We start from the raw sequence: 8567 nt of genomic DNA, 5'->3' as shown, positions 1-8567 counted from the left end.
CTGCTCCTCATCCTGTCAACAGAAATGGTTCCGCCGAGCTTCTCAGTTAAACCTCATGTGAAGGTCAGGAGCTGGGCTTATTCAGACAGTGTAGACAACTCACCATTGAGAAACACGCCATTGAGAGATATTTTGTGTAATGGGAGTTAATCAGCATTACCAACCCCGTCTATAACACGCATAATGAAGCTTTTCATTCTGATTACTATTTAAGTTTTTTTTTTTCTCTCAGCTCAAGCTGGGGAGTTTTAGGAGCAGTCTAGAGTTGTTTATTATTGTGGCTTTCTGGAGACTTACATAAATATTGCTGTGAAGACCTAACTGTTTAAAAATACTGTATAGTGTGTTTGGGATGAGACTAGCTGTGAATATTACTATTGTGACAATGTATACTAGACAATGTATGCTCGACCGGTTCGAGAGGGTTTAAGCTAATTTGGCGGGGGTGGGAACCGGAGTATTCGTACTGACGATGAAGTATGAGGGGTGATTGACGGACGGGCGTCATGTATTGGCCCTATTTGTAATAATGGACCCGCCTTAATGTAAATATAGGATTCCGAATCTAAAACTGGATCAGGATTCCATTGATAGCTACATTTTATGGGTTGGCACTTTAAAGCGAGAACTTGGTGAATGACGCTTGCCTCCTGATTTCACCTGTATCAGTAATCAAACTGAGCTAATCTGCTGCAGGATCCTGTGCTGCGGTCGGTTGTTTCTGCTTTCTCGTGACATTGTCGGCTTGAATTTGTTGTTCTTCTGTATTTTATATTGGTTCAGAGTTCACCACCTTGAGTTGCACCGTTACTGGGAAAAGGACTCCAACTCTGAGCCAAACCTTCGACGTTTCCTTGTCGACATCGACTCTGTTCAGATCGTGGGGATGTTCTCCGTGGAAGGTCATGTTATTCCATCGGATAACTTTCTGGTCTGAAGTGACAATTTTATTATTTTTCTTATATTGTACTTTCATTTAAGTTTAATGCTGCGGTCTCCATATCAGAATTCCACATGTTCGCGTTAATTACTAAAGCTTGTCTTCCTTGATGAAAAGTTATCTTTCTAGGTTTCATCTGGGTAGTGTGTAAACTTATTACGTCTGTTATTTCTCCTCCGCTTCTGTCCGAGGTACCTGCTCTCAAGTGCATGTAGTGTTTTCTAAAATTTTCATTTCAGTTGTGGTATTTCTTTATCAGTTTTCCAGATAGGTTTTGACAAACAAAAATAATGTAATTGTAGCAAATCTGTGTGTTGCCTCTGTAATAGTTTCACTATTGAGCTCTTCCTGGAGCATTTTCTTAAGCCCTGAAGTGGTATATTTCCATTTATCACGCCAATGATCTAATTTGCTTGCATTTGTATATCTCCGGTGTTTATCTGTTTCATTTCCATCCATCGGGAGCATCGGAACTTGCTGCTCTACTCGCTCTATTGCACCTTTCATTGTGTTTAATGTTCTGCGGTTATCTAGTCCAATTAACATGTTCTCTAGTGTGGGACAGAATTAAATGATTTTTGTAGTCAACATAACCACATGAAAGCTTTCAGATATTCATTCGTGCTTGATTTAGAATTACAGAATCTATGATCAGTTATCTTTACATATTTTCACACCCTCACGGCATACCTTCTGCTCTTCTGTGATTATATTGTGATTATCTCAGTGAGTGTCGAATTGCTGTGGGATGCACAATGCTACAATTTTATATCCTGTTTTTAAACAGGTAAATTATGATCAATGGTATTATTTGTTTTTCCTTTTGCTCTCAGCTCCGGCTGCTAAACCCTGAGGCACGAGTAAACCTCACACACCTACTTCTCAATCCGTGTGAACTTTCCAGCCACTCTATTCGTGTAAACTATCATAGCGTTCTGGAGACTGACATCAATATTGCTGTGTAGGCCTCATTGTTTAATGCTGCTATGTCCTGACTTTCGGATGATGTCAGATGTAGCTGTCACAATTGAGAGAATGTGTTACAAGGATTACCCATCAGCAATAATGATCAGTTAGGTACAGAAGGAGTTTGTATTTATTGATAAGTGTTTTTATTGTCTGTGCTAAATCAGCACGTGAACGTACACAACGACTACGTTTCCATAAACCTGTGAACAGTGTCAAATAATCGAGACGATGATTGCCGGTGAAGAGTGGGGTTCCACGGGAATCCATGTTGGGATCGATTCTTCTTACGTTCTATGCCAAAGCTGATTTCAATGATGGAATTTATCGGTTTTATTTGCAATGTTTGCAAGCGATATGAAGAGAGGTGGATAGGCAGGGAGCATTGTGTAAGTAGAGAGGCTACAGAAGCACCTACATAGATGAGGAGAATGGGTAAGGAAATGGCAGATGGAAGGTAATAAATTCTCTGGTCGTGCACATTGGTAGGGGAAATGAAAGCATTGATTCTTTTCTAAACGGAGGGAAAATACAAACAGAAACTTGGGGGAAAGGGACCCGGGAACTCCTGTGTGACAGTCCATAAAGGGGAAATTGCAGGTTGAGTCTGCGGTAAAGAAGGCGTGCAATATCACCGTGGATTTCCAGAGAACCAAAATATAAAAGAAAGAAGATAATGCGGTCACTTTATAGAGAACTGGTGGGGCCTCACCTGGAGGGTTATGAGCAGTTTTGGGCTCCTTATCTAAGATGTGTTTGACTGGAGATAGTCCAAATCATTTTCACGAAAGTGATACCAGGATTGGATGGCGTGCCATCTGAAACATGTTTGATCGTTTTGGGTCTGTATTCACTGGAATTCAGAAAAAAAAATAAGAGTGGCCTCATTGAAAGCAATCGAATAGTGCAAGGCCTTGATAGAGTGAGTGTGGAGAGGATTTTACGGAAAGCAATCCTTTTAAAACGGAATTGAGTAAGGATTCCTTCAGCCAGAGAGTGATGAATCAGTGGATTTCTTTACCACAGTCATCTGCGGAGTCCAAGTGTTCCTGTGTATTTAATGCACAGTGTGACAGATTCCTGATTGTGCAGGACATGAGTAGATGTGGGTGGAAGACAGAAGACTGAAGCTGAAAGGAAAATTGGATCAGCCCTGATGGAATGGCGAAGCACACTCGATGTAACAAATGGTTTAATTCTATTCCTACATATTATGGTCTCCTGGCCTTATGCCATTGAATATTAACTAGTTAGCCTCATGAAAGGCAACTTCTCAAAGGCCTTCTGAAAATCCAAGTACACACGTCCAACGATTCTCCTGAAAATAACCTGCGTTGTAACTTCTTTACAAATTCCAGAAGATCTGTCCGGCAGGATTCTCATTTAAAAACCAAAAGATTGAATGTGTAAATACATTCTTGGGAGATCCTCCGGTGCCATCAGTCTCCCCAGATGATCAGGTCTGCTTGGAAAGTAGATATACTAGATACGTGATTCCTTTTACCAGTAACTTCTGTGGTTGAATTAATCGGAGAAACAAAAAAAAAAAAAAAAAAAACAAGCGAAGTCAGAATTAGATGCTGGTTAGCACTGTTGAAAAATCATGATCGACACAACCCAGGTAATCCGAACGTGGACCCCGTCCAAAGTTCGGGCTATGGGACAGATTTGTGAAAGATAGGTGGAGGCGTCGGTAGGGCTGAAGAAGCAATGTGATTGCAGCAGGACACATGCAAATTTGAAGAATGAGCAAAAATGTGGCGGATGGAATACAATATTGGGAAATGTACGATGGTGATTTTTGGCAAAAGGAACAATAGTGAACTATTATCTGATTGAGAAGAAGTTTCAAACAACAGAAGTACGGAAGAAAGAATTAGTCCTCGGGCAAGACTCCCAGAAGGTTAATTTACAGGAGAAGCTGTGTAAAGAAGGCAAATGTAATGCTGGCATTTATTTAGAGTGAAGTGGAAGATATAAGCAAAGAGATAATCCGGGTAGTCTATAAGACCCTATTAGTCCGCACTTAGAGCATTTGGGACCCATATCTCGGAAAACCTGTGCTGTCATTGGAGAGAGTACAGAGGATGTTCAAGAAGATGATTCCGGGAATAAAGGGGTTAAGATATGAGGAGCGTTTGCCAGCCTTGGGCCTGTACTCCTGCACTGACCTAAGTTTAATGAATGCGGATGGTGGGGTGGCAAATCTCATTGAAATCCACTGAATTTGGGAAAGTCCAGATAGTGTGAATGAGGACTGGACATTTCGTATAGTACGGGCAGGCATAACAGAGGACACAGCCTCAACAATGAGGAGCGACCTTTTAGAGTAGTAACAGAGAATTTTATTTAGTCAGAGAAGATTGCATCTGTGGAATTCTCCGGCACAGACAGCGGTGAGGGCCACGTCCGTGGGTACTCTTAAGGAAGTTGCTGATCAGACAGGGAATTACAGGATATGCCGAGGAGGCAGGTGCATGGGGTTGAGAGAGAACCGGCATCATCCATGATAGAATGATGGAGCAGACTTGATGGGCTGAATGGACTAATTCTGCTCCTATATCTTATTGTCCTATACAATGAAGATTAACAGAAAATACGTATTACGTTCGGCCGCTATTTCTTTGCTCGATCGGCAGCATCATCTTCCAGCGGTACAAAATCAACTCGCCCCCTTTTACTATTTATATGTATGAACAGCTCTTGATAACTGATATTATTGGCTCACTTACTTTAATTTTTCATCTTATCCCTCCTGTGTTATATTTTTGGTTGTCTCCTGTTGGTTATGTAAAAGCTTTCCAATCCTCTAACTTTCCACTGTTTTCTTGTTTCCACTGACCCTGCTTTTGTTTTTATCAAAAACAGGAGGAAATCTGTGGATGCTGGAAATCCAAGCAACACAAACACAAAATGCTGGAGGAACCTAGGAGGCCAGGCAGCATATATGGGAAATAGTAAACAGTCGACGTTTCGGGCCAAGACTCTTCATCAGGACTGGGAACAAAGAAGATGAGACGTCAGAGGAAGAAAGGGATGAAAGGGATGGAAAAAGTGGTCGGTGACAGATGAAACTGGGAGAGGGGGAACAGGGAAGGAAAAAAAAGCTTCTTAGGATATAATTTCCTTAACGATTCTCAAAAGATCTTGCTAATGCCTCCGCATCTCTTCAGCCACCACTTTCAGATCTCAGGGGTGTACACTATCTGGTCCCGGTGACCTATTTACCTTCAGACCATCTCCGTTTCCCAAGAACCTTCCCCCGAGTAACATAACTTTACAATTCTGACAACTGACATCTGCAGCTTCCATATTCCTGGTGTCTTTGAGAGATAAGAGTGATGTACAATACTTATTCCGTTCATCTCCCATCACCTTGCACCCCATTACTACCTCTCCATCATAATTTTTTATTTGGTCTGATAACCATTTCCGCATCTCTTTTACACCATCTGTACCTTTAGAAAAATTGGTATCTTCTTTAATATTACTGGCTAGCTCAGCTATGTATTCCATCTTTTCCTTCTTAATTATTTTAGTTGCGTTCTGTCGGTTTTTAAAAAGCTTCCCAATCCTCTAACTTCCGTGTAGTTTTTGCTCTGTGCCCCCTCTTTCGTTTTTATATTGTCTTTGGTTTCTCTTATCAGCCACGGTTTTGTCACCTTACCTTTAGAATACTAATTCTTCATTGTAATTTGCTTCCAGAAATTCCAGCCATTGCTGTTCTGCTCTCATCCCTGTCTTTTCAAATTCATTCTTTTGAAATCAATCTTGACCATTTTTTCTCTCATGCCTCTCTAATCCTCTTTATTCCATATCTGACTTTAGCTTCTCCTTCGCTAATGTCAGGGTGAATTTGATCATATTAAGATCTCTTGTCCCTGAGGGTTCTTTGAAATTAAGTGACCTAATTAATTCCCGGTCATTGAAGTACCCAATCCAGAATAGTTGATCCCCAAGTGGGCACAACGACGAGCTGCTCTAAAAAAGCATCTTGTGGGCATTCTGGGAAATTCCTCCTCTTGAGACCAACACCATCCTAATTTTCCTAATCACCTGCACGACAATCCCCCATGACTATCCTAACATTACGCTTTTGGCAAGCGTTTTCTATATCCCATTGTAATTTGTGGACCACATACTAACTATTTTTTGGTGGTCTCGAAACAATTCCCATCAGGGATTTTGTTTCACATTTGCTCTTCTTTAATTCCACATGCTGATACTCTACACCTTCCAACCCTGTGCCACCTCTTTCTCGTGTTTTTATTGAATATTTTACCAACAGAGCTACACGACACTACAACCGGCTTGTTCTTTCGAGAAACACAAGTATCTGGGAAACAAGGGGATCTGCAGATGCTAGAAAACTAAAGAACTACACACAAAGTGCTGGAGGAGTTCATCATGTCAGGCAGAACCTGACAGGGAATCAACACTTCGGGCCAAGATCCTTCATTGTGACTCTTGATTCCCACGTATCTGGAATATCAACAAGCAAAGAAAATAGAAAGTAGTGCAAATAGGGAAAACCTTTGACAAAATTTAGTTCAAGGCTTAAGAAAACCTGGCAAACTGAGTTCAATAGTTAACAAATACAACAAAAGCAATGATCACTTTCATCAATACCGACATTGACTTTTTTAAATAAAAAGTAACTTGGCCTTATTTCAATCAGTAATATTTTCAAAGATAAACAAGAACTTTAGAAAACTTCAGAAAAGACGACTTAAACTCAAACACTACCTTGGACAGAAGGTGGAAGAGGAATAACACAAATGAAAAAAAAAATCACACAACAATCGGATAAAACTTTTAAGTATATATTTTCTTCAAAAATAAACAGGATTCAGCACTCCGAGTGTATATATGCAATATACACTTAAATGAGAGGCTAACTCAGAAAAATGAATAATCAATATGGAAAAAAAAACATTAACAAACCAAATGAGAATAACCCTCCATGGGAGACATCCCAACGATCTGAGCAGACAAGATGTTGAAAAGGAAGCATCGAGCACCTGACTGAGAGTTGGACTCCTCTTCCCAGAAACAGAGGGACTTCTTGCAGAAATACAGGACAAGGTGGTTAACAACAAGCTCACAAATACATGCAGTACAATCAAACAAGGCAATAAATGCAGAAAATGCCAAGGGAAACCAGACACAATCCAAAATATTTCTAGAATCCTGCAGCAGTTTAACTCAATCTGATTACTTGTGCAGGTAAAATCAAGTGGCAAATATCATTCACCAAAATCTTCCTTTGAAATACAAAGTCATGAATGACCTCCGTCACCTCATTAAGGCACCATAAATTCAAGCCATATACAGTTAGGGACAGAATCTCACAATTTATATTATAATCATTACATTACAACAGACAGGTTAATCTAAAATAACCATCCGGATATAATATTGCAGGATAAACAAGCAGGAACAACTCTTTCAATAGATATCACCATTTTCAACACACACGTGCCTCAACCAATGGGGAATCTCACAACAGGCATTGTCTGTGTTGTCAGTCAGACAACTGAATTATTTTCCGTCAAAGGAGCTTCCAAATCTTGCTACTCTGTCATTTTCTGCCACACCCCGCTGCTGCTTCCCTTCTCCTCATCTTACATTCTTATCCCGACCATTGTCCAGAGCCCCAAACTCTGCCCTGTGCAGATTCGCCTCTGGTTTCTGACACTGCTTCATTGAACATCCAACGGATGGTTTCCCATTCTGCTTTCAGTCTTTAGAGGAGAGTGATGTTTTCGAACAACCCTTCAGAAGCTGGGGAATTGGCCCAAAACGTGGAAATGAGCGCTGAATAAGGAGGTTAACTCCCAATGTCATTCTTCGTCAGCCCAGAGGTTTGAGGGGCGAAGAACATCTCAGACAGAACTGCAATCAGTGCGACTTCTTCAGTCAGTAGAAAATTCCTTCCGCCCATGACTGAAATGCGGGGACCGGACAGGTGGCTGTGGAAAAATTACCTAATACAGCTGTGATGTTTCTGCTGCTGCACCGTCGAGTCATCAGCCGGGACCACCCGTTTCCAGACGTTTCATCCCCTAACCCGGAACATCCTCGGGATGCTGGGACAGCAGAGGGTGATCAATCTTCTACCCCCCGATGGTCAGACCTCCAGCTACTATCGACCTTTCGCAGACAAAGTCAACTGGACGCTCTCTCGGCTGCTTGAGCCATGGTGTTAAAGGCAACAAGTAGCGAGAGTATCAAATTCGGAATGTCAGAATTAACTAAGAATTCAGAATTAATTCAGAATATTGGAATTAACTATACATTTTTGTCATTTGCGGGTGTGACCGCGGCTTACCGGGAATTCCAACGGCTGAAATAACAGGGTAGTAAATGTTTTCTATCCGCCAGATTACTGGATATCCTATATGAGTGACGCAGTGAACGCGATTGCTCTGAATTCCACAGCTCGGCAAGACACTCTGGGCTGACGTACTGCAACAGGCTCTGATTTATACAGGGGATCGATCTCCAGTGACAAGGTCCCACCTCTGACCATTGTTATTGAACAAACAAATTCCATCACCGGCAGTGTCTCAGGTGCAAACGCTGTGGGGATGTGACACAAACACGTCCATGACACATCTCCATTCATTCACTGCATGTTCATGTGCTACGCCAACAACGT

Source organism: Hypanus sabinus, unplaced genomic scaffold (assembly GCF_030144855.1).
Source record: "Hypanus sabinus isolate sHypSab1 unplaced genomic scaffold, sHypSab1.hap1 scaffold_140, whole genome shotgun sequence".
Classification (NCBI taxonomy): domain Eukaryota; kingdom Metazoa; phylum Chordata; class Chondrichthyes; order Myliobatiformes; family Dasyatidae; genus Hypanus; species Hypanus sabinus.
This window is presented reverse-complemented; position numbering follows the sequence as displayed.